This window comes from Phoenix dactylifera, chromosome 1 (assembly GCF_009389715.1).
Source record: "Phoenix dactylifera cultivar Barhee BC4 chromosome 1, palm_55x_up_171113_PBpolish2nd_filt_p, whole genome shotgun sequence".
Taxonomy (NCBI): domain Eukaryota; kingdom Viridiplantae; phylum Streptophyta; class Magnoliopsida; order Arecales; family Arecaceae; genus Phoenix; species Phoenix dactylifera.
In genome coordinates this window covers 14,330,946-14,355,747 of record NC_052392.1, presented here as the reverse complement: position 1 = coordinate 14,355,747, position 24,802 = coordinate 14,330,946, and the positions used below count along the sequence as shown (strand labels likewise).

General features: G+C 36.7%; 1 long non-coding RNA gene across 3 annotated transcripts; it reads right to left on the bottom strand.

Annotated features, from left to right (window-relative positions):
• Window positions 1-13,730: 13,730 nt before the first annotated feature.
• LOC103712735 lies at window positions 13,731-19,724 on the bottom strand. 3 transcript variants are annotated; one of them, XR_005512201.1, is made up of 6 exons: window positions 19,653-19,724; window positions 18,634-19,044; window positions 18,304-18,357; window positions 15,484-15,585; window positions 14,140-14,238; window positions 13,731-14,041 (listed from the first exon to the last, which is right to left on the bottom strand). It is a non-coding gene; the product is annotated as an uncharacterized LOC103712735 (long non-coding RNA). The 3 variants fall into 3 exon arrangements; XR_005512200.1 differs by lacking the exon at window positions 18,304-18,357; XR_003386731.2 differs by lacking the exons at window positions 14,140-14,238; window positions 18,304-18,357 and having other exon boundaries at window positions 13,731-13,886.
• Between the last annotated feature and the right edge of the window lie 5,078 nt (window positions 19,725-24,802).

Genomic DNA, 24,802 nt, shown 5'->3' with positions numbered 1-24,802 from the left:
AGCTATGGCCAATATTGTCGCGGGAACAGCAATATATAATAACTTATTAAACCAATAATTGAATAGTAGAACTTTTTCATTGGCTCGAACAATAACTTCTTTGCTCGCTCGTCTTTTTTTATGCATATATCAAAATCAATGATGTTCTACAACACTTTCCTTATGCATTGACTCTACAGTCACATTGTTGAGACTCCGGGCATCCAGCTTATTCGAACGAATATCAGGTTGCTAGTTACAATTGCTACTTACTAAGGTATTGGCTGTTACATGCACACTTGTAAAATCACCAGTAAAGCTTTGGCTATATTCACATATCTCCACTTGAGAAGTTTCACGTATTTGCATACAATTGGCTTTTATATATGAAATCAAATTCTCATGCATTGGGTCTTCTACTAGCTCGAACTTTGAAGTAGCTTCAAAATCAATTGGTATGGTAAAAACCTTGTCGAGTACGAGGCATAACATGAATCTCTCCACTAAGCATGTTTTTTTCCTGCTTGATCACTGAAACCACTTCAAAATTAGTCGGCTTTTCAACCTCTTGGCTGACTAAATCTCCATAAGAAATATCCATTTATTTGATAGCTTTAACACAAGACTCTTCTACATTATTTGATTCCTCAGTAGGGATCTCTACGGACAAATCAACTGTAGTACCCATTGACTCTTTCTGAGCAATTTTAGAAATAACTAGTTCTTCAATCATGATCTTTTTTAAACTTGATACAATATCCACCTAATCAAGCTCTTCCTACTCCATATTTTCTTTAGGATTTGGCTGATTCTCAAGCTGATCAACTTTGTCATGCTTTGAGTCTTCCGAACTTGAACCAGTCTCCAACTAATAAAGCTCCCCCTGATTCAAATCTTTATCTTTAAGCCAATTTTGTTCTCGATCATCCTGATTTTTAGGGAAGCCTATAACTAAAATTCAGGCAACTTTAATTTAAAATGTCTCACCCTACTTAAACTTGAGTGGACAGTCGCAAGAATATCTTGCGCTTTTTTTGGCTCTTGTATACCCTAAATATGGAGATAATTTTTTCTATCAATTGAAATTTGAATAATTCACATCACCTTTCTTGATTTTAGATTCTTCTTCTTTTTCACAACCTCATCGTTGAGAATATCTGTTGGCATCGTCTTTGACTCATCTAAAATATCCTATAAATTTTGTCTTATTAAATAAGACTTGATAAGAGCCTTCCAAATTGGATAACAAGTGTTGTTCAACTTGTGGAGAGAAATAGTAATAGCAAAAGCAGCAATATTAATGTTGGTGAGTTATGCATGTTAAACCCATTGGGAGAGAAAGTAGTAGCAACAACCATGATGATTTATATTTTGAATCACTAAAATAAGAGTGCACACACTTGCACTACTGCACAGCAAATTACCGGAAGCTTTCAACTACGCCGAGCTACGAACACACGAACCACAAATAATCAATTCACCGCTCAAAAAACTGCGCTCTGAATGAATCTGATCGAAGCCGCAAACCGCTCAATCAGTCTCCAATCTTGCTTTGATACTATATAGAACGTCACGCTATGTAGAGTAGATCGACCTTATTGACCCAAGATCTAAAACAAGCACCAAAAAAAAAAAAAAAAAAAGAAGAAAAGAGATGCTTACAAAAACTAATTAGAGTAGAGAAAAGTATTAATTAAAAAATTGAACTATGAAAAGTATCTTCCACACTTCTTGGTAAGAAGTACAACTTTTACTCTCTCCTTTTCTCTTTTTTTTCATGCCACTCTAAATGGGACGCCAAAGACCTCTTTAAATAGAGCATCGTATGGGTGAATATTTGATTTCTATTGAAATTTAAAAAATCAATATGCACTAAAAAATTAAGTTTGATAATTATTCTAGAAAGAATAACTAAATATAATAAAATTAAAAATAAAATTTTAAAACCAATTAAATTAATAGTAAATTAAATAAAAATTGTAATAGAATTAGGACTCGGGACGAATCTGACGATGCTACGAGGAAAAAACGTTAGACGGACCCAAAGGTCCACATAATATCGTGCACCCAATTCTCTTCTGCCTGATTGATGGACCACAGTTTGGATGAATTATTGGATTGAAGCACCGTAACAAGCCAGATATTTTAGCAGTAGGATCGATATCTTTTTTGTTTTTCGAGCTGTCACAAGTTAGGATCTCAGCAAAATCTAGTGTTCGTGCCATTTTCTTTAGTCCATGTAACACTTTTTTTTTTTGACTGATGGGGACATGTATGAGTTTGGCCGATCAATTCGACGGTCTCAAGGACAGCATGGAGTTGAAAACATGAGTGACTTTGGACCTGTGATTATTGAAGCACCCTCCGAGGGGGCATGATCTCCCATAGGAGGCCACAACAAGGTAATTAACCAAGACAAGACCATCCTTATGGGACACAAGACATGAAAAACATCTAAATTTAATCGAGACAGCAGGTACAGTTACAATCTAGGAACCCGATCCAAAAATCTTCAAACTTTTTAAATATTTAAACATGAAGAAATGAATTGCGGAAGAAAGCAGAGCTTGAGGGTGGAAGCAGGGGATGCAGAAAAAGAAAAAAACCGAGGAGGACAGGTGGGGTAAAGTGTGGTTTAATATTGGTTTATGTCCCGAGAATCCAACATTCCCTGGGTTTGGCCATTCATTAAGGTCTCAAATTCCGTCGTTTTATCGGGCTAAGTTGTGGGTGGGATCTCGAGATGCGCGTGGAAGCATATCTTTGTTGGGCTCTCCTTGGCGTCCTTTCCCATATTATATTGGTGTTTAGCATTAGAATAAATAGGAAATTATCTCAGGTAGTGTGTGGGGTTTGCGTTGCTTTATGGAGTCCCCAACTGAAGTCCTTTCATCCGGACATTCACGCACCCTGATCGACAGGTCAGGAGGCTGTCAAAATTCAGAGCGAAACGCATCAGAGATACAGAGAGAGAGAGAGAGAGAGAGAGAGAGGAAAGCAGAGCAGAGCCATTTGAAAGCAAAAGCTGCAGCTCTCTCTTTTTTTATCCACTCTCTCTATCTCCCCCCTTTGCTTTTTCTCGTATCCATATACGCAAAAGGAGGATTTTTGAGAGCTGAGATGATCTAGGACATCTCCATCGACAGCCAATATTGCGAAGTTTTGTGCAGCGGTCAAAATATATCAAAATCACCGTCCATCTTTACGTAGCTCAATTTCGATTACTATTTAGCAACATCATTTTAATATTTATTTACTAAAATATCCATTTTTTTAATGTAAAAGAGTAAAAAAGAGTCATCCAATTTTTATTGAAAATTAATCGTTTTTACAATAGAGATGAGGAGCAGAAACTAAGTGTCTAATAATGGAGAAAAGAATTTCATTCAGATTAATAAACAGAAGCATTTATTGTCTGAAAGTTTCAAACAATCTCACAAAAATTTTCAAAAAACATACCAAAATTCAGATTGGTCACAAGCTCCAAATTGCACCGAAGCTTGGAACTTCATTTTAATATTTGATTATTAAAATATCTGTTTGAGTTGGAAAGAATACCAATTGGTTTGATTCTGAGGTTGTTACATACATTACTGTATATGTATAGTATGAAATATATATAAAGTTTCGCGAGCCAAATGCTATGCTATCTTGAATAGTATATGCTGTCTGTAAACAGTATGTGTTTACTGTTCTATGAGAATTTTTATCTTTTTATTTCATGACAGAGGAGAAGAGCGGTGCTCGTGATCCACCGTTTGCTTTTTATTGCCTCTGCTGCGCCAGGATGCTATTTTTATTATTTTTGAACTTACATGACTCGATATAAATAGTAATGTTATTAATATATATACCATCTTTTAAAATAATAATATGCAAGGAACGTACTACAAAATTATGTTATCTGTGTTGTGCAAATAAATTCGAAAGCAGAGTGTACAGAGAGATGGGAATATAGAAGTTCATATGGTTGGGTTTAAGGTCTATGTTCATGTTAGATGAACAGAGAAAGCCGCACCAAAAGTATAGAAAGTACAAAAAGGAGAAAATAATGGTTACCAAAGTCTCAATCTCACAAGTGCTTGAAAATCCTACAATGTAAAAATGTAATCTCAAATGTTGTGGAATTAGGCAAAATCTACCTCCAAGTATGCTCCACTCTTGAACCCTTGGATGGGTCAGTGATGAGACATCACAGGATAGACCTCAGAGCCCAAGTCAAAGGCTTGAGTAGTCTATCCTCTAAATACAAAACACCATAACAACTTGAATAAAAAATATTCAATTATTGTCGTTTTGTTGTTATGACATGATATTGTTCCAATGTTCATCCCAAGAAAGAAATGTTATTGTTTCAATGGCTTATAGTACCCAACGTCATATAGCAATACAATAATCCAACAAAAATAAACTATATTAGTTGGACCCTATCTATGAAATTTGAGATATATATATATATCTTCATTACAAATTTTATTAGTTCAATAAATTGCAGTTTTCTTTGGGTGGAGGGAATCTGTTATATCTATACAACAAGAGACTGACAACGTAATTTTGGAAGGCGACTCCAGGACCACTATAACATGAATCAGAGCAGGGACTGAGCTCAGGGCACAAGCCTTCACCTGGCAGATGCCCAGAGGCTCATTTCAAGCTATACTGTTGTGTGATCAGACACATCTGCAAGTCAAATAATGGTAAAGCTGATTGGAGGGTTTCTTTTGTGCAAATGGCAATGTTATGGTGCTATGGGAGTCTCTAGTTCCAGTATCCTAGGGATTCTGAGACATACTTGTGACTGATGCTAGTGGATGCATATATTCAAAAGCCTTCTAAATCATCCATCCCACACGAACCAATCTGCAGGATTGCCATGTTGTTATTGAGATATCTAAACTCTCTCTTTTCCCATCCAATTGGGCAATTGGCAGGCATCCCAAATGGTTGTTCCGATGTCATTACCACCCTAGCAAGAACCTTTTCACCATGGTCCAAGGACTCAATTCTAAATCACCCTAATGCTGCCACTAAGTATATATGTAACATATATGCACTAAATTTTTTTTTTTGATTGTTAAAATCACCACATGTCCCAAAAGCTTAAGCTGGTAGGGTGAGGTAGATTTATTTATATAATTTATATTTTTTTTACACTTCCTCTCATATATGGATCGGACTTCTCTTTAATGGATGAGCCCAATATGTGAAATTTTTAATAATGGGGTTAAAGAGTGTGGAGACAAGGTTCAAACTCAGAACCTCTACTCTGATACCATGTTAAAATCACCACTTGTTCCAAAAACTTAAATGGATAGAATAAGATAGATTTATTTGTATATTTTATATTTTTTTATACTGATACTTAATTACATGCCATAATCAACCAAGCCCGGACTGAGCATCATTTGAAGAGAGAAGAGATGGAGATTTCAATAGATCATGCATCAATTGCCAACGGTACAAGATGCCGTTTCGAGTCAAAAAAGAAGTCGAAAAGAGAGCAAGCACTAATGGGAAGTCGAATGAGTGATAAATTATTATGCTCATTGCTACTTGGAGCTGGTGGGTATCTAACAAAGAAATAACGTACTTTTGCCTTAGGCTAAGTATGGAACCACATGCAATGCTTTGCCACGTGTTGGGCTCTAATGAAAGCTTCCAGATTAGCTGCACGTCCTTAGATACCATATGTCCCTCATTTACGCAAGCGGGCCATACCGAGATTCCTTCTTCTCTTTGCCACATTAATAATACTTAGTTTTCTATGCAAAGTTTAGTGCTGCAATGTTTTGAATTTGTTGTCCGACCTTTAATTTATTATTGAATGCATCCATATGTATGATATGGATTGGTGCTTGCCTATGGGTTGGATGGCAAAAAAGAAAAAGAGAAAAAAAAAAAGTTGCCCTAATAAGAGTGATAGAGAAAGAAATTCCGGACATTTCAAAGTGGCATTGGTATTTTCTTGCAGCATACTAGGTGAAAGCATCCACCCATACTTTACAAAGTTTAACGCAGCCTGGCCTTAGAAACGCGCACTTGCATTTCTTTAGGGGAAGAACATCTGTGAAAAGCTTTTCCCAAAGTAAACATCATGGGAGCTTCCTTTTGATGAGCAATGCTCATGTATTGGCCCTTTGAAGCGCTGAAAGGGTGCATCCTTCTCTCCAAGTAATAATCATTGCTAAAAGTGAGCAAGCATAAATTCCTTCAGACCACTAGCTAAAGTTAATTTACAGAGCTTCAGCAATAAGCTTTTTCTTTGTCCTTAGATATCTCGGTCTTTCTTGATGAAGTCCTAGAAGTGAGTTTATGTTAATTTTTTTTTTTTACCGAAGATTAAAAGATTGAGAAAGGAACGTAGATGAAAGCTTGGAAAGGTTGTCCCCAAGAACGATCATGGAGCCCGATATGGGAAAAATAGGCGTGGTCCCATGGCCAAGCATGGGTCCAAATCCTTTCCTAGGGATAGGTGTTGACGGAAAACCCTCTGAAATGACCCCAACAAAAGCTTATCCTATTGTCGTATAGATGAATTCGCCTTCCGCGTGATTGTTTAGTCTGGGGGACTTGCATTCGCTTGCCCTCCACTTCGCACGGCTTTTTAGGCTTTATGTCACTCTGGTCATTTTGTTCTTAGCCAAGACATAACTATAAAAAAAAAAAAAAAAGACATAACTATAAGGTCCCCAAAAAAAGATGTATGTATGGTCATCAATAATAACTTCATGCCATGTAACTCAAGGAGAATGTTTGGTCCCACTCAACATCTTATTGGTATTTTCTCCTCCTCAAAGATGCAGGTGCGCCAATCTCTACTAAAAGTACAAATAGGCCGCGCAGCTCGCAAGCTGTTTGAGCTCGACTTAAATTATCGACTTGATTCAACTGTTACCGAATTTGAGTAGTACAATACTCGGCATGAAAGCTCACAAATTGAATCGAATATATATTTTTTTAATAATATTATATTATATTTTATATTTTATATTATTTGTTTAATATTTTAAATAGAATATTTTATTTTATTTTATTTTAGCTATTTTTTAATAATAATCAAGATTCGAATTCTAACTCAAATATGGCCCGGCTGATATGCAAACTGAGTCAAATCGACCTCGAATATTGTCCGTACCAGATTCGAGTTTAGCTATTAAGACTGATCTTTCTTGAGTTTAATTTTGAATTTTAATATTTTAAATTGAGTTGATCTCGAGCCACTTTGTGAAAGCACAATTTTGATGATGGAAATTGGAGCAGTGCATGAGAGGTTGAGCCATATGTTCCATGCATGCCCTTTTTGTTCCCGATCCTCTCTTGAGAGAACTGCTGGCTATCGATATGCGGTACGCAAAACAATAGCAATTGACTAAATTTAAATCGTAACATGCGATCATAAACGTCGGTCAAAAAAATAAAAAACTCCTAATACGATGTCCCCTCTATCGTGACAAGCTTCTGTCACTTAGAAACAAAAATGGCAGCGCAGGGAGGACGATGCAAGTAAATGACGGTAGGAAAAGGCTACTGCAAGTGTCAAGAGCAATAGCTCCTTGTCAGCCACCGGTTAAAAAGATCTGACTCAAGGATCATCCGATTCAGATCGGATTGGTAGAATATATACTCAGTTGGAATCGCTTGTATTCGAGCAAATGATTTGACAAAGCTTGGCCATTCGTCTCAATAAATAAGTCGGCTGAGTTTTTAAATGGATCCTTAACCCAACTCAATCAAATATTTAGAGTTGTCCTTAAAAAAAAAAAATCCTTCTATCTTCAAGTATACTTAAATTTATATATATATATATATATATATATATATATATATATATATATATATATATATATATATATGCGCGCGCGCGCATATTTTTATATCAAAATTGTCTATCTGTATTAGTGTATAAACATATACTAGCATGTAAGTATACATTTTCATGAGTTCGACATTGTATTGTATTAGTTATTTTTGTATTCACTCGAGTTCACTAGCTCGAGTCACCGACCTACTTGGATCACTGAAAATCCAAGCGACGATTACAGCTAGTCGTTCTCATACACATCCTACTTTTTTTTTTTTTAACTCTAATGATTCTTACGCGCATCTTGTAAAGTTTTAGAAGCTGGCTATTATTAGTTCCTCTCCTGAATTATGCATTCTATTCTTGAAAAATGGATAGTAAGCAAATGGAGAAGGCAGGCTGATCATTAGGTTGCCCATCATAAATAACAAATTATCTTCTCTCAGAAAACCCCGTTATCACTTTTGTGATCCACGTGGAATAAAAGGTATGCGGTTGAAGGGATGACCAAGGATGTTAGAATTCATTGATTGATTGATTATGCCAAACTTAGTCGGCCTTATCAAAATTCATCTTAATTGATTTATGATTAATTGTGCCAAACTTAGTCGGCCCTATCAAATTTTTGTGAGCCTCCTGGTACTGTATAAAGGCTACTCTTCTACATTGTACTTGACAGGCAGAAATATAATTCTCTTTTTTTTCCCAAATATTTCAATAAAAGAGATGATGTTGTGGTCTAATGAAGGCGATTTTTATGTCCTTTGTAGCATCTTTATTTATACATCACACCACAGGCGTTCTTACTTCACCTACGCCCTTTTTGAATGCAGACCAAAAACAAGTCCTTTCTAAAAGGTCTAAGAATGATTATGCCGGAGTGCTTTCGATGTTGCATTGCCCCTTTGTTGAACCTAATGATTTTAGAGACCATGGCGCCTTCCCTACCAAAAGGCTGCACTCCATGTAACACAGTCTCGCTCCAAGCCGTGGAGATCATTGATGAAACAAAATATCCAAAACTTTGTTGTCATTACTCTGGAAATTGTTTGTCCCCCCTTGTAGAACATAGCCAATCATGACTGAAATGGCTGCAACCAGGGCACTTTTTAATTTTTTTTTGGCAGCACACTAACCAACATGCAATGTCTTATCTATTTCAGGCCGCTCTTATGATATTAGAACCCAATTTTTCGTTCCAAGCTAGACGGAGCATGCTTGACATGCATGTAGGAATGCATGAAGGAGTAGATATGCGTGAGAGAGATGCCTGGGGCTAAGATGGTGTGGTTTGAGCTTAAATTTAGAAAAATTATTGCGTGCACGGCCATACTGATACATGCTGCCAATCGCTGCACTATATAGCAGTGGCGCATCACCGAGACGAGCATGCGGCGAATGGATTCATGCATAAGTATTCAAGTGATTGGTGGTGTACACCAGCATGGTCATGCATGCAATGCAGGGCATATGTTTAACTCGTTTGTTGATTCTTGCATTAGTCGCATGTAAAACCTGACCTAAGCATGATCTGGTGAAACGCACCAAACCTTTTAGGGCGAAGTATACTGGTCTTGGCTTGGCCAACCTAGAAAAGGAATCAAAACCAAATAAGGGAAAATTAATTTCAGTTGTTTCAGTTGGGTTGAGACTATATGATGACAAAGAATGAGCCCTCTTCCTCCATCTTAAAGTAGAGCAAATCATTTAATGAATCTGGTTTTGCCTTAGCGCGAATCATTCCCATTCTTTGTTCTTCTCTATAATTGGTTCTGATTTTGCTTGACCCCTCTTTCTGAGAGTTTGTTAAGAGGGAGAAATATTCTATTTGAAGGGTACTCACCACAGTGGTATGTAAGGGACATCTCCTTTCACCTGTACCCAGAGGGTGATGTAATCTTGTTTGTCCAAATACAAAACAAGTTTGCAGAATAGCAGCAGCCTGTACTCGCACATTTTAGATGTGGTAAATCTATGCACACATGTAGACTTAGCACTTCCTTATAGAAGGACATGCATGAAAGCAAGTTATGCATATCATAGCTCCTCAGCATCTTAACCTTTGATTCAAATTGGGCAGAACTTATTTTGAGGTGATGTAGCAACTCTGCCATGCTAAGTCCACAAGGATAACCAAAGTCTGGTATTACAGTATTAATATACACATTTTTTTCTCTCAAAGGAAACACTTTATATGTCACGCACCAAACTCATCGTCCGGCTTGGCCATATGACACAACCGTATGAATCCTAGAGCAATATCATAGAGATTATGCAAAGCCTATGAATGAACAAAATTTTCAATGGTATCAGAATAATTAAATTAATTATAAAATTTAACCATAATAGCTGAACTAAATAAATCCATCATTAGAAGAGTTTACTCAATTACAGAATTTCAAATGTTTACTGATATCAGAAAATAAACTAACTAATTAATAACTCCATCACTCGAACTTCATGCCTAATCCAATCGAGACTACGCATCCCATGACTTTGAAAGAAAAAGGAAAGAGATGGTGTGAGCTTTACACCCTAATAAGAATTTTCCGCACTCACTCCAATATATATAAAGTAAATTTAAAATAAAGATTAGCTATGAACCATTTCAAAATACGGGCAAAAATCATAAAATCTCGTACCGACTATTTGGATATCTCAAATAAATCTATATAAATATGCACACACATATGTATGCCATTAAATATATATCTCATTCAAAAAAAAATATCAGGTATATCATGAAAATAGTTTTATATATCATATTTTTGATCAATAGTTATCTTTCTGATTTTGACTGTCTACGGTCATGCTTCGGCCCGTGATTAGAAAAATCCTATGCTCTAGTCTATGGTGGCAAATCATAATGCCACATTTCGGCTCGTGGTTGCAAACCAAAGTGTCACAATTTGTCTCGTAACTGACAATCCATAATATCCATACTTAGGCCCATGATGGCACATTAAAGTATCACGATTCATCCCATAATTGGTAATTTATAATTTGGTTGGTTCCATTCCTTTTACTCGGCAATCAAATTATTCAATTTCATCTGTGCCAAAGAAAATATAATTTCATATTACATTTCTTGCCAAATTCCAAAATAACGAGCATCATCTTCTAAACAACCAAAATCATTAATATTTGATACATCTATACAATAAAGAATTGTATATTTTTATATTCATATCAGAAATCAATCAGCAATCATACAGTGATATATCTATACAAATAAAAGTGTATATTTTTATATTTATGTTAGAAATCAATCAACAATCATACAGTGATATATCTATACAATAAAAGTGTATATTTTTATATATATGTTAGAAATCAATCAGCAACCATATGGAAAACAATGCAAAATCTAAAATCATCGACATGTTATAAAATACATTTTATCTAAAGTCTACTAGTGACAAACTCAAAAACAATGTCTATCTTCCCACACCTTAATCTAAGAACCAGGGTATACAATACCTTGCCTAATGCTTTCTTACCCGGACGGTTGCTCCCTTACAAAATCAAGTTTTATCTTCAGATTAATCATAAATAATCATGGTTAATATTGAAATATTATAGATGGATGGGTAGATGGCTATACAACATGGGCTTGGGGTTCCTGGTTATGCAATATCGATTTAGAGCCTCTGATCACAAAATGCTAGCCTCTAAGATCCCTCCAAAGGTCAACCGATCAACTTGGGTCTACTCAGATATCTAGACCCTCCATTGATCCATAAAATATCTAGAGAGAAAAAGAGAGAAACAGATAGAAAAAGGGCGAAGAAGAAAGAGAAAGAGAAGAGAGAGAGAGAGAGAGAAAGCAAGAGGGAGAAAGAGACCCACGGGTTCTCTTTTCAAGAGAGAGAAAGAAGAGAGCTCTAAATTTGACAACCATCGGTGACAATTAGACTGCCAACAACAGCCAAGGGACTCGAAGATGGATATGGAAAAGGGATTAGGGTAGATTACCTTGTTTACGATGACAAATCGATGATGACTTGCCGAAAACGCTCGATGGAAACCAAGAAGATTTCAACATATTTCACCAGCAATTGATCGGGATTCGAAAGAGATGCCAAGAGGGAATAGCCTTTTATAGATCATATCCTAGAGTCTTCACCAAAATCCAGCGAGCCCTAGGATCCCCATTTTTTGATGGACGCGGGGAAGAAGATGACTCTCATCAGAAGTCTTCCTCCCCCCTCTCACATGCGGGGTGCATGCTAAGCAGCCCAAGTGGCCAATCCAGACCAACTCTAGCCTGACTAGGCCTGAATAAAACAAGTTCTCACATTCTTTGTCAAGTTTTGAATTTCAGTACTTCATCAAGGTCTAATGTCTCGAACAAGATTAAGTACCATATATATATATATATATATGAAGAGAGCATATCCAAGTCAAGACAATGTCATTCGAATACTCTATGAATATGCTTGGTTAGAAGATGTTGGGCTCTGAAATGTGAAGAAGGATGAGACTTCCATTTCCACTATTTGGTTGGAAGAAGTCCCATTCCTTTTTCGGATTCTGAAAGAAATGAGAATGCTCTAATTTCTGAAAATCCAACCTGAACTCTGCCCTAATATTCAAATTCCATGCCAATTTCGATTCTAGTCACAAACCAAATATATCAGAAACTATAACTGTTTTTTGTATTTCTATCCATTTCGATTCCAATAGCGAACCAAACACACCGTACATGTATGATGCAAGCCTAAACGGACAAACAGCAAATCCCTATGCATTCACACCTTTTGGGATCCCCCCTCCTTTGGAGCAATCCGCTTGTCTTCAAAGGGTTGATGGAATCTTCCTCAACACTGGGAGGCAAGACTGAATCCAGGCAGGGGAAACGAAGGACAAAGGATCTCATAAACCTTATAGCAGGTTTTAGCTGAAAGGAAGGTGGCAGTAGATTCAAAAGCGGGTTTTTTTTTTTCTACCCAAAAAAAAAAAACAGATTAATGCCCTGATGCAAGCGCAACACGGCTGTAACATTGAATCAGGTATCTCTAGCCATCAGCTAGCGTACAAAACTCAGCAGTAGTAGCAGGTGGCTCGGTGCGACCGGTCAAAGTGTATTGCTTATCTAACTCTCAATTCCACGGCCCAAAGCTCTTTTCTTGGCATTTGCAGTATCCCTTGGCCCAGCATATTTGTTTGTTACAATGGAACATGTGAGCCACGTACACAATGAACAGATGCTGCCCGGCATGCCACGTCAGTATCTGTCCATTTTTAACCTGAAGCACTTTGAAGAGGTGCCCATGTTCTTACTTGCCCTCTTGACATTCCAGTTTTGGATTACCAGCTGTACTTCGATTCAACATCTCCTTCCAAAGATTTCATAATTTTTTCTTCAAAAAATTGAACCCATCTCATTAAAATAATAAATTAATAAATAAGTCAAAATATTTTATGATCTTACTGAATGGCCGAGGGAGGAAAGAAGAAAGGATAATCTTTTTTTTTTCCTTGACATTTGCATTTATACGTTGGTGGTACCTTGGTGTTTTTACTTTCCGTTCTTAAAAAGCAATTTTAGGCTACATGGTAGGAATTAGGCCTCCGGTGGAAACCCCGAGAAGACACCAGAAATAGGCTAGCTGGCACCTTATCATGCATGAATACTAAGCATGCATAACCACTAACAACCACAATTAGACTAACCATACAAGGGTTGGATTTTGGTTGCCCGACTCGATTCAATAGGATTCGTTTCAGATCCTTGGTTCAGTCGCTCAGTTTTGAATCAGAATCAATATTTGCCTAGAGCAGGTCACAATAACTGGATGTGCAGTCCAGTTCCTTGGTGTGCTGACTCAGGAACAGCTACTTTGTCGGTCAAGTTGGGTGACGTACTTGGGTTGAGCCCCTAATCCAAGTTTTAAAAATATATATTATAATTTATAAATAACCTTTCACTCGAGATGGCAAAACAGTAGAAGTCAAAAATATTTAAAAAAATTGCTCTAAACAAACAAATCAGTGAAATAATTCATCCAGCATCCAGCATCCATCTAACATATCCATCATGTTGGAAAAACAAGAATAACGGAAACAGCTTTGGTCCTTTGTGCCCCACAAGAACACACAGCATCTGCATCTTGCCCATTGACATCGACAGCACATGAAACGGAAACCATAATAATAACATCAATAACAATAATAATAATTGCACGAGCAAGCGTAGCATTCTTCCTCTTCCCATCAGAAGAGGGAGGCTGTCAGCTCGTTTACCTCTTCTTCTAAAACCTGGTTGCAATCAGGTTTTAAAATTAAACTGGTATTCAATCATGTGATGGGCCAAAACCAAGATACTGCCGAACCCTATCCTAAGCTTTTTCACTTACTTGAGTTAGTGATGGGTACATTGCTCCAAGCAATGTTTTAAAACCTGGACTGCTGATTGAACCCAAAGAAAATGACCAGGTTATGTGTCACCTGTTCAACTGGGAATGAGCCATAACATGATAAATATATTAACTATTAATTAATTATATATCTAAAATTTAATAAAGAATTAAAAGATATGTATGAAAGAACTATCTAGTAACTTTCAGAGCTTTGTTGCACTTTCCTAGAGGGGTACTCCTTGAATTACATGCTACGTGGTACTTCGCTTAGAGAATGGCACTTCACAAGCCCTTGGGATTGAGAATGGTGAAGCTGCTTCACAAATTAAGTATATAGGCATTACCTTGCATCGACAATGCAAAACCCAATATTTAACAGTAGGGTACTCCTTGAATTTACATCTTGTCTAGACTTTATATAGGAAGGGGAATACAACCGGCGGGCCCTATATTGGATATCGATTACTAACATTCCTAGACTTGTTCTCAGGCCCCAGAAGTAATGGAATTTTGATATTCAAAATTACAGTTGTGCACTATTTAATATTAAATGACATTGACACAAGCAGTCTCTGTTGATGCAAACAGTGTCTGCAAGAATATAAAGTTAATAGATGTTTATACCATATGATTTGTGCATGTCATGGTGTGCTTAACTATTACAAACACACAAATTTGATAGGCACAGGATTAGGCATGAAAGAAGGGAAGAGTGGAGGCCACAAGGATTTCATCAGCAGAAGGGTAAAAGTAGGAAGATCATGGTCATTTTAACTTGTTATCTTCAAATTTATACCATTAACCGCATGGAACACATATACAGAATTCAGTTGACCACATTGAAAAACTGTGATACACAAATGACTTGCACAACATCTACATGAGCAGACATGGAAATGCATGCCGTGTTGTTGGGCATATAAATTGCTTGTGTTGCTAAGGACTTGATGGAAAGATAAATGCATCATTAAAAATAATATCTTGAAAAATAGGATATGATATTAAGTTATTTACATCCTAAGGGCTTAAAATAGTTGGTTTGGAACTAAAAAGCAGCCAATATCCATGCAAGAACCTATAGATTATTTTGATAACCTGACCGTAAGTTCTTGAAATGAAGCAGCAACTAGGACTATTAAGTTCCATACACTGCTAAGAATGGCCCAGGCAGGTAATCTAAGTGGGCGAAAGAATATTAAATCTTTAAATCAAAACCATGAGTTGATGATGGCCTAGAACCCGGCCTCCTTATGGATACTATGGTATATCTACATGGCCAATGCATTTGCCCAGCTACCGAAATGAAAAGGAACAAAAAAACGCTAACAGGGTACAACAGACCTCTTTTGAAGGAATATGTATGGAATATCAGCTTCCTCATATAAGATGGGCATATGTGTTACCACATCGATTGGGGAAATGTTTCCTGCTATAACACACAATCTGCATCCACCAAAGATAATCAGAATATTAAACATATGCTACTCGTGAAAGTACAAGGAAAATAACTTAGAAACTGACATACACTGTATAAACTTTAATTGCAGTATGTGTATTAAATTCTCGATGCATGAGCCATTAAGCTGGTAAAAGATGAGAGGATAAAAATTTTCATTCTTATCAATGCATGCCAACCACATAATATAAGTATCTACTATTCAACATAGTTCAACATATTGGGATGTATCCATATCATCCAATAATTATGTTTTTTTCTACAGGTGATTTCCAATACTCTATGTACCTCCCTTGTTTGTAATAAAGTAGGCCCAAGATATCCAAAACATATTGCAATCAACGAATTCTGGAATAAATTTGATTTCTGATACATAAAGAACAGTACCAGACAGAGGCATGCAACATCTCAAAAGTCTCCCCTGTTCACAAATCTTTTCAAATTGCACAGGTAATGTTTCCACTAAACAGCATCATCACATAACAGGAGAGAATCCATAGGTGTCCTAAATGACGGCATAAATTTGGCAAGCACAATATACTACACAATATTTAATGCAGCACTGTTCAAATTATTCCACAAAGAAACTAAGATTTTCTCAACATCAGATTTCGTCTCAACAAAACAATTTTCAGCTTTGTTAAATCATGTCACAAACATGTTAGTTATTGTATTGAAGACAAATTAAAGTATCAGAACGAATTGAGATGTCGAGTTGATTGAAAAGCTATTGTTGGCGGCAAAAACGTTGTTTTTCAGCAGAATCAAACATCAGTCAGCTAAATCTGAGAAAAGCTCTGTTTCTTATATTCTATCTCAAAGAAACGAGGTTCATTAACAAAAGGTTCATTAGCAAACATATCAAGATGAAGTCCGGGCAGAAGAGTTCTATTCCAGGTTTTCAAATCCAAAGGTCTCAATCACCTTGGTGGTTGGCCAATACCATGATGGACTGAGATCTTGGTTAATCTGGGCCAAGATGGAACCAAATGGGAAACACCGAGATATCCAGGGTCCTAGCCAATAATATAGGATCATCGATATCGAAATCTCAGCAAATAAAGTAAATATGAGAATACAATTATACCAAGGCACTGATTTGAATATTTATAAATACAAGATTAATTTAAAACGGTAAAAATTGACTAGAAAATGTCAATTGATTTTTATCATGCCAGTCAATTTATCAGATTATAGTGATTTTTATTGACCAAGATAGAAATGGCAGAGGTATTGATTATATCATCTCAATCAAAATGAAAACCTTGGCTCTACTGTAAAGATATGAAACCAATTAAAGCCAGTGCAGTAAAATTTTTAGCCAAACTTCCAATGTATAAGCAGGGCTGGTTCTACTTTGATTATATTCAAGAATGTTCTCAGAGTTGAAGCTCACTGGACGTGCTTCAATTGAGAACAACCACCATAAAGGCAACAGAAAAATAAAAACAATCGGCTTTTCCTTCAGAAATGTAGAAACATATAGAAAATATGTATTTATGAAATGCAGTGGACTTTTTATTATTGATGGACATCCCATCACATACCACCACTCCAGTTCCCAATTAAAGCTGCAGTTGACCTTGCACTTTGGTTCACAACTCCCTACTTTAACTTCCTTTGCATGCTGATCTAAATCATTGCCACAACTAGGTTGTAGATGGTGGTTGCCAAATTGCTTTCCAAAAGAATCTACTTCTAATTAGTGTAGACATAAATTATTGTACTTTTTAAAGCCACAAGTTTATGAAAAGTAATAGATAACACTAAGAAGACGTCTACAGGTAAGCTTTAAGAAGACCTTTGGTATTGCTATTGATTATTAGAGAACTCATACAACATGTTATAAGGCACATGGGGCATAATACAAGTGGTTGTAGTTACCAATGTCAATGGTACAGGTTTAATCAAGAGAAATAGATGGCTGAGGCACAAGGTCGGAGGAACCGATGCCTGACCCCGTACCGGTTCTCCGGCATTTTTAGAAAGAAAGGCCAACCAACCTATTTAATCTTTTCAGGATTTTTTTAGAATTATTGTTCCAAGATTTTTGTTTTAGCCAACCCATCGAATCTTTTCAGCATTTTTTTAGAATTATTGCCCTAAGATTTTTGCTTCAGCCAACCCATCAAATCTTTTCAGCATTTTTAGAATTATTGCCCTTACAATTTGCTTTATTTTTCTTGTCTTTCTACTTATGTGTGGCTCGCTCTTATTATATAAAGGCCCCACTCCCTTGTATTGGAATCATTGAAGTTTTGAGTAATCAAATTATTCCACAAATTTTCTTTTGGTGTGATCACAAGAGAGCAATGTGCTTGCTCTTCCCCTTCCATCCTTCTTCGAAGGCGACGTGCTCGCCTCGACCCGCTTCCCCTTCGTCATAAAATTTATCAACAGAACTAACTACCTTTGAGACAAGAAACTCTAGAAGCATATGCCTCCACACCCTAAAAGTGTTATGATACAACCAAAATAATCCTCTTGTGACAAAGTCATTCACCATCCAGATTATACTTGTATCTCCCAATACTCTAGAATCCCCTTGAACAAAAAGTATCTCTACAAAAGCCTCTAGAAATACCACAAACAATAACTAAAGCAATAATCAGAATTTATCTTGAATACAAATTCAATCAAAAAAGGTAGTTGATACAAAAAAGTTGCTTGATACAAAAAAGTTGCTTTCTAGTATATGACACCACCTTCAGAAAGCTCATCTGCTAAACATCATCAATCTCTGATATGAGGCTGGGCAACTGATTAACAAGCAGACCATATGACCGGAAAAGATCAGTATACAATTAAATAAAATCTGTAAGTTATCCTGACTAACAAGATTATGAAGAAAAAGCCAAGCTATATAATCAGAATCATTATCAAAGGCAAGAATCGCCTTCATATAAATTATATCTCCGAAGCATCAGACATTCCAATGCTGGCAAATTTAATCATGCATCAACAAACAAAAAAAAAAAAGGAAAAATGTCAGCAAATAGTGACAATTAGTGCTTATAAAGTCTAAAGATGCTCACTGATACAGTCTAAACGCCTCCATCTTCAAACTCTTGCAAGACTGCAACAACAACATGAACAACAGGAGTTATAATTAAATTCTATCCTGAATGGCACAACCAGAAGAAGAAAATACCCCTTAATCTAATAAAAGGTATGAAATTCCTTCACAAAAATCATATTTTACAAACATTGACAATATATCGGGCCAAGTTCAAAAACTCATTAACAAGCGAAACATGGAGAGGATAAGGGTCATTAAAGGGTGACAAGACTGAATTTTCGATGGAAACGGAGTTTTGCGAATTCTCCCCGGAACTGGAAGATCATTTTGAGATCTTCGAGCATATTCGAGGGTTCAATGTTACTATTGTCACTTCGGCAACCCCCTTCAACACAAGACGCTTCCACCAGTACCAGCCCTTAAAAATCTGCGAATATAGCACAGGTAAGAGTTAAAAGATATGCTGACTCGTAAGAGTATGAAAAGCGAAAAAAAAAAAGAAAAGAAAAGGGAAACGCCAATTTATACAATCAAAATCTTAATCAAAGGTGAGATAAATCATGCCGATAAGTCTGATCGCGCATCGACATACAAATCAAGAATCAAGAATTAGAAATTCGTTGAAATATAAAAACTCTAAAACAAGAAAAAGCTCCAGCATTCGATCAGAATTCTAGATGGACCAACAAGAAAAATAAGAAGACGACCGCCAAAAGAGAATTAGCCTCTCAGTGCGGCGCCTTCTCTTTTCCCTCGCTCCTCTCTCCACTCTCCTGACGCTCTCTCCATCAGAGTTCTCTTGGGAAGGAGCTTCTATATTTATAAAGAATTCAAGAGCCCAACGCTATACCATCCCGTTTTCTTGCTAAGTTTACCATTGGCATTGTAAGTGCGTTAAAAATCAAAAACCCTGAAAAAAAAATCCTCCAGCATTCGATCAAAACCCTAAACGAACCAAGAAACAGGTAAAGAGAAAACGAGAAAAAGGCGAAGGATGGAGAGAGCGAGGAAGGAGAGCACTGAGAGAAGGATCACCAAGAGGATTCTACAGCGTGGTGGACCTCCCGGTGCAGAGCCTTCTTCTTTTCCCCTCGACTCCCTCGCCTTTCTCTTCCCCCCGCTCCGCTCCCTTTCTCCTCGCTCTCTCCATCCCCCTCTCCGTAAACGATCCCTGAGACGAGAAGGGGTTATGTATTTCTATAGGCGGTATGGCTGTGGGCCCCGTAGGTGTGACTTAAACGCGGCCGACGAGGCTCCGTTTGAAAACTTAGAATTGAGGGGAAAGAAGTGGATCGGTCGGAAACAGCTAAAAATTTTGGTGTTTGGAAATTTTTAGTTAAAAAAAAGAAAAAAAAAAAAAAAAGAAGAGAGAACAGAATAGGATAAAAATTTTGGGCTCCAATTCTCTTCTTGCTTTTCTTACATAAGTGGAAGAATTTGGAGAAAAAAAAATGGAACTTAATAAATTTTTTATAATACCTATTTTGTCTTCAAATTAAAAAAGTACTAAATTAAAAGGATAAATATATCCTAAGGCCGTAGATCCAATCCGACCCAATCCGATTTTTTAGTGAGTTGGGTCTGGGTCTAAAATTAAGACCCAAACAAAGATCTAGATTGGGTTGGGATTACTTATGATCCAGTCCGACCCGATCCATTTGCACCCTCTACTTATCACCTCTACTCATAAGCATACCCCTTTTATAATAAGGGTATTTTAGTAAAAGTATTAACAAGGTATGTTTTCTTCTCTTTTCTCTCCAAACTCTCAAGCAAGAGGAAAGAAAGTACTTTCTCTTCCCTCCTAAACCTTCCAAATAAGAGGAGAGGAAAATCTATTATATTCCTTTCTTTTCTTTTTCCTTCTCATTAAATTTTTCTTTCTTTTCTTTTCTCCCCCAAAACTCCGAAATGGAGGGTAAAACTTGGGACTTAATAAGTTATAATTAGATTTTCTTTCAGATTTGTGTTTGTGCAGTCTGCAGTACTTTTGCCGACTTCTTGTGAACCTTTGGCTTCCTAGCTACGAACTTACAATTTAGAACTAACTCAAGCTTAAAATAGGGTATCATTATTAGTTTCCGGTCAGCATATTTTATATGAAACTTTTAATCTAGAGACGTATAATAACTTCATAACAGTAACTTGGGAATATGCAAATAATTTTTGATTAAAAGATGGCTGTTATGAATCCACCGTATTTGGATGGATGACCACTTAACCTTCACCTCTTGAGTTTCCCCACCTCTTGGGTTTTCCATCTTTTGTAACTCCTAGATGTGCCCCTTATCCCTTGGGGATGTCTACATTCATCCACCTTTTCACCTTCTCTTGTCCTTTAATTGTCTTGTGATTATGACTATTATATCTCCTCTTTATAACCCTAGGCCTATAAAAGGGTACCTTGAGGAGGATGAAATGTACACAAGTAAAAAGAGAAAGAAAGGCATTAGAAAGAAATGGAAAATACTATTAGTTCATGAAGAACTAATTTTCTATAATTTCTGTGTCTTATTTATTTTCTTGTCTCCAATCTCTTTACCTTTTATTTCACAACACGTTATCAGCACGAAGGCTCTACCAATTGTGGAAGTACATGGTGTTCTTTCTACAAGAAAAATATTTTATATGCCATTCTCCAATCAGTAAGTTTCTTTTTCAAATTAGATTCTCAATATCTAATTTATGTTTTTTTTTTATGATTGACATAGAATGGTCAAATTGTTCACTTGCAATTTGTATGATACAAATTCATAATCCTATGATTCTGTTTGTAGAGAATGTGAATCTTACCAAACTTGAATTCGTTGCTCTTGATATTTCTGGCAAGAATTACATGTCTTGGATCCTTGATGCTGAGAACCATCTTGATGCACATGAACCTTGGAAAATACTATAAAGGAAGAAAATCAAGCATCCCTGCAGGACCGTGCTAAAGCAATGATTTTTCTTCGGCACCATCTTCATGAGGAATTGAAAACTGAGTATCTAACGGTAAAAGATCCCCTCATTCTGTGGAATAATTTAAAGGAGAGATATGAGCACCAGAAGTGCGTAATCCTCCCAAAACGCTCGATATGATTGGATGCACCTGAGGTTGCAAGATTTTAAGAGTGTTAGTGAATATAATTCTGGCACTCTTTAAAATCAGCTCCACTTTTGAAATTAATGTGGTGAGAAAGAGTCACCGATGAGGATATGTTAGAGAAGACATTTACTACTTTTCATGCCTCGAATGTGCTCCTGCAGCAGCAATATCGAGAGAGGAAGTTTACAAAGTATTCTGAACTTATATCTTGTCTTCTAGTGGCGGAGCAAAATAATGAGCTTTTGTTAAAAAATCACCAATCTCGTCCCACTAGTTCCATACCATTCCCTGAAGCGAATGGCACATCATTCCCTGAAGCGAATGATAAATCATTCCAAAAGAATCGTAGATATGGGAGAGGACGTGGTAGAAAAAATTATCATGGTGGCACCAGAAGTGAAACCACCAAAAAGGGAAATAACAAGCGGGATGCACCGTACCACCAGAAGTGGAACCACCCAAAAGTGGAATAACTCAGATAAAAGAGAAGGCTCTCAGAGTAAAAAGAAATTTGAAGATGGTGTTATAGATGTGGTATGAATGGACATTGGTCGCGTACCTGTTGTACGCCTAAGCATTTGGGCAGACCTCTACCAAGCCTCTTTGAAAGAAAAAGAACAGGGAATTGAAACAAATTTTGCTGAACCATCAACACATTTCCAAAACCTCTGATGGGGTTGATATTACTCATCTTGATGTTTCTGATTTCTTTGAAGATCCTAGTGGTAGAATTGATCATTGATTGGTGATGGAAGTGTTTCCTTTAATTAGTGCATTTTTTCTTTATCATGTTGTAAGACTTTATGTTATGTTTTAAGTAATAAAATTTTACATATGTTTTGCATATTTGTAGAGACATGGATCTTACTGATGAATTGAATGGTGATGATGTTTGTCTGGTAGACAGTGCTACAACTCACACAATTCTTACAAATGAAAAGTATTTTCAATGCTTGAAATTAAGCAATGCCAATGTCAATACCATATCGGGTTCATCAAATTTAATTGAAGGTTCTGGAAGAGCATATATTATGTTGCCCAAAAGGCACAACATTTTGTATTAACCGATCTCTATGTTCTTCAAAGGTCTAGAAGAAATTTATTGAGTTTTAAAGATATACGTCGTAATGGTTATCATATTGAAACCACCGACGAAGGCAACAAAGAACTTCTTCTTATTACTCAAATGAATTCGGGCCAGAAGCTTGTTTTGGAAAAGTTGCCTGCTTTCTCATCTGGGTTGTATTATACACCGATGAAAATGATTGAATCAAATGTTGTAATGCACCAAAAGTGCACTGATCCAAAGATATTTATGATTTGGCATAATCGCCTTGGACATCCAGGTTCTATAATGATGAGGAGGATTATTGAGAATTCACTTGGGCATCCATTAAAGAACCAGAAGATTCTTTTACCAAGTGATTATCTATGCTCTGCTTGTTCTCAAGGTAAATTGATTGTTAGGCCATCCCCCTCAAAACTTGTTGTTGAATCTCCTTCATTTTTACAAAGAATTCATGGAGATATTTGTGGGCCTATACATCCATCATGTGGACCATTTAGATATTTCATGATTTTGATTGATGCATCAACTAGATGGTCACATGTTTGTCTTCTTTCTACTAGAAATGTTGCATTTGCTAGACTTCTTGCTCAAATAATCAGATTGAGAGCACAATTCCCTGATTATCCAATTAAGACAATCCGATTGGATAATGCAGGTGAATTTACATCTCAAGCTTTCAATAGCTATTGCATGTCAATTGGAATTGATATTGAACATCCTGTTGCTCATACACATACTCAAAATGGTTTAGCTGAATCATTCATCAAAAGACTTCAGTTGATTGCTAGACCTTTGCTTATGAAATCAAAATTACCTGTTTCTGCTTGGGGACATGCTATATTGCATGCAGCATCATTAGTTCGAGTTAGACCGTCTGCTTATCATAAATATTCTCCCTCGCAACTTGCATTTGGTCAACCACCAAATATTGCTCATCTTCGCACTTTTGGTTGTGCTGTATATGTTCCAATTGCACCCCCACAACGCACTAAGATGGGTCCTCAACGTAGACTTGGTATATATGTTGGTTTTGATTCTCCATCTATTATTAGATACGTTGAGCCCCTTACAGGGATTTGTTCAAGGCACGTTTTGAGGATTGTCATTTTGATGAAACAGTCTTCCCATCATTAGGGGAGAAAAGTCGATGCCTGAAGCACGACGTGAAATCACTTGGAATAATTTGCCCTTATCTCAATTTGATCCTCGTACAAATCAATGTGAACTGGAAGTTCAGAGGATTATACACTTGCAAAATGTTGCAAATCAATTACCGGATGTATTTACTGACACCAGAAGTGTAGTAAAATCTCATATTCCTGCTGTTAATGCTCCAGCAAGGATTGAGGTCCCTGAAGGACAACTTGCTAATAAAGCAGCGAATGAGTCTGACGCACGCCTGAAGCGTGGAAGACCTATTGGATCGAAAGATAAGAATCCTCGAAGAGAAAAGTACAAAGAAAAAAACTGGAGCTCCTGAAGAGGCCATACCCACAAAACAGACCATAAAATTTGGTGCTTCTGAAGAGACCATAACTCCCATTCTACAATCTCCAGGAATACAACTTCCTGAAAAGGAACCTCCTGAAGAGTTATCCCCTGAAGAGGAACATATACTTGAAAATAATGAGATCTCAATACATTATATAAGTACAGGAGAAATATGGGATAGAAATAAAACTGTTGTCGACAACATATTTTCATTTAAAGTGGCTCTTGACATTACCAGAAGTAATGTTGGCATTACCAAAGGTAATGAGGAAAGTGAGCCAAAGACCATCGAAGAATGCCGACGTAGAAATAATTGGCCAAAATGGAAAGAAGCTATTGAGGCTGAATTAAGCTCATTAGCAAAAAGAAAAGTTTTTGGACCTGTAGTCCAAACACCTGAAGGTATAATGCCCGTTGGATATAAGTGGGTATTTGTACGGAAGCGTAATGAAAATAATGAAATTGTGCGATATAAAGCACGACTTGTTGCACAAGGTTTCCTGCAGAAACCTGGGGTTGATTATGAAGAAACTTATT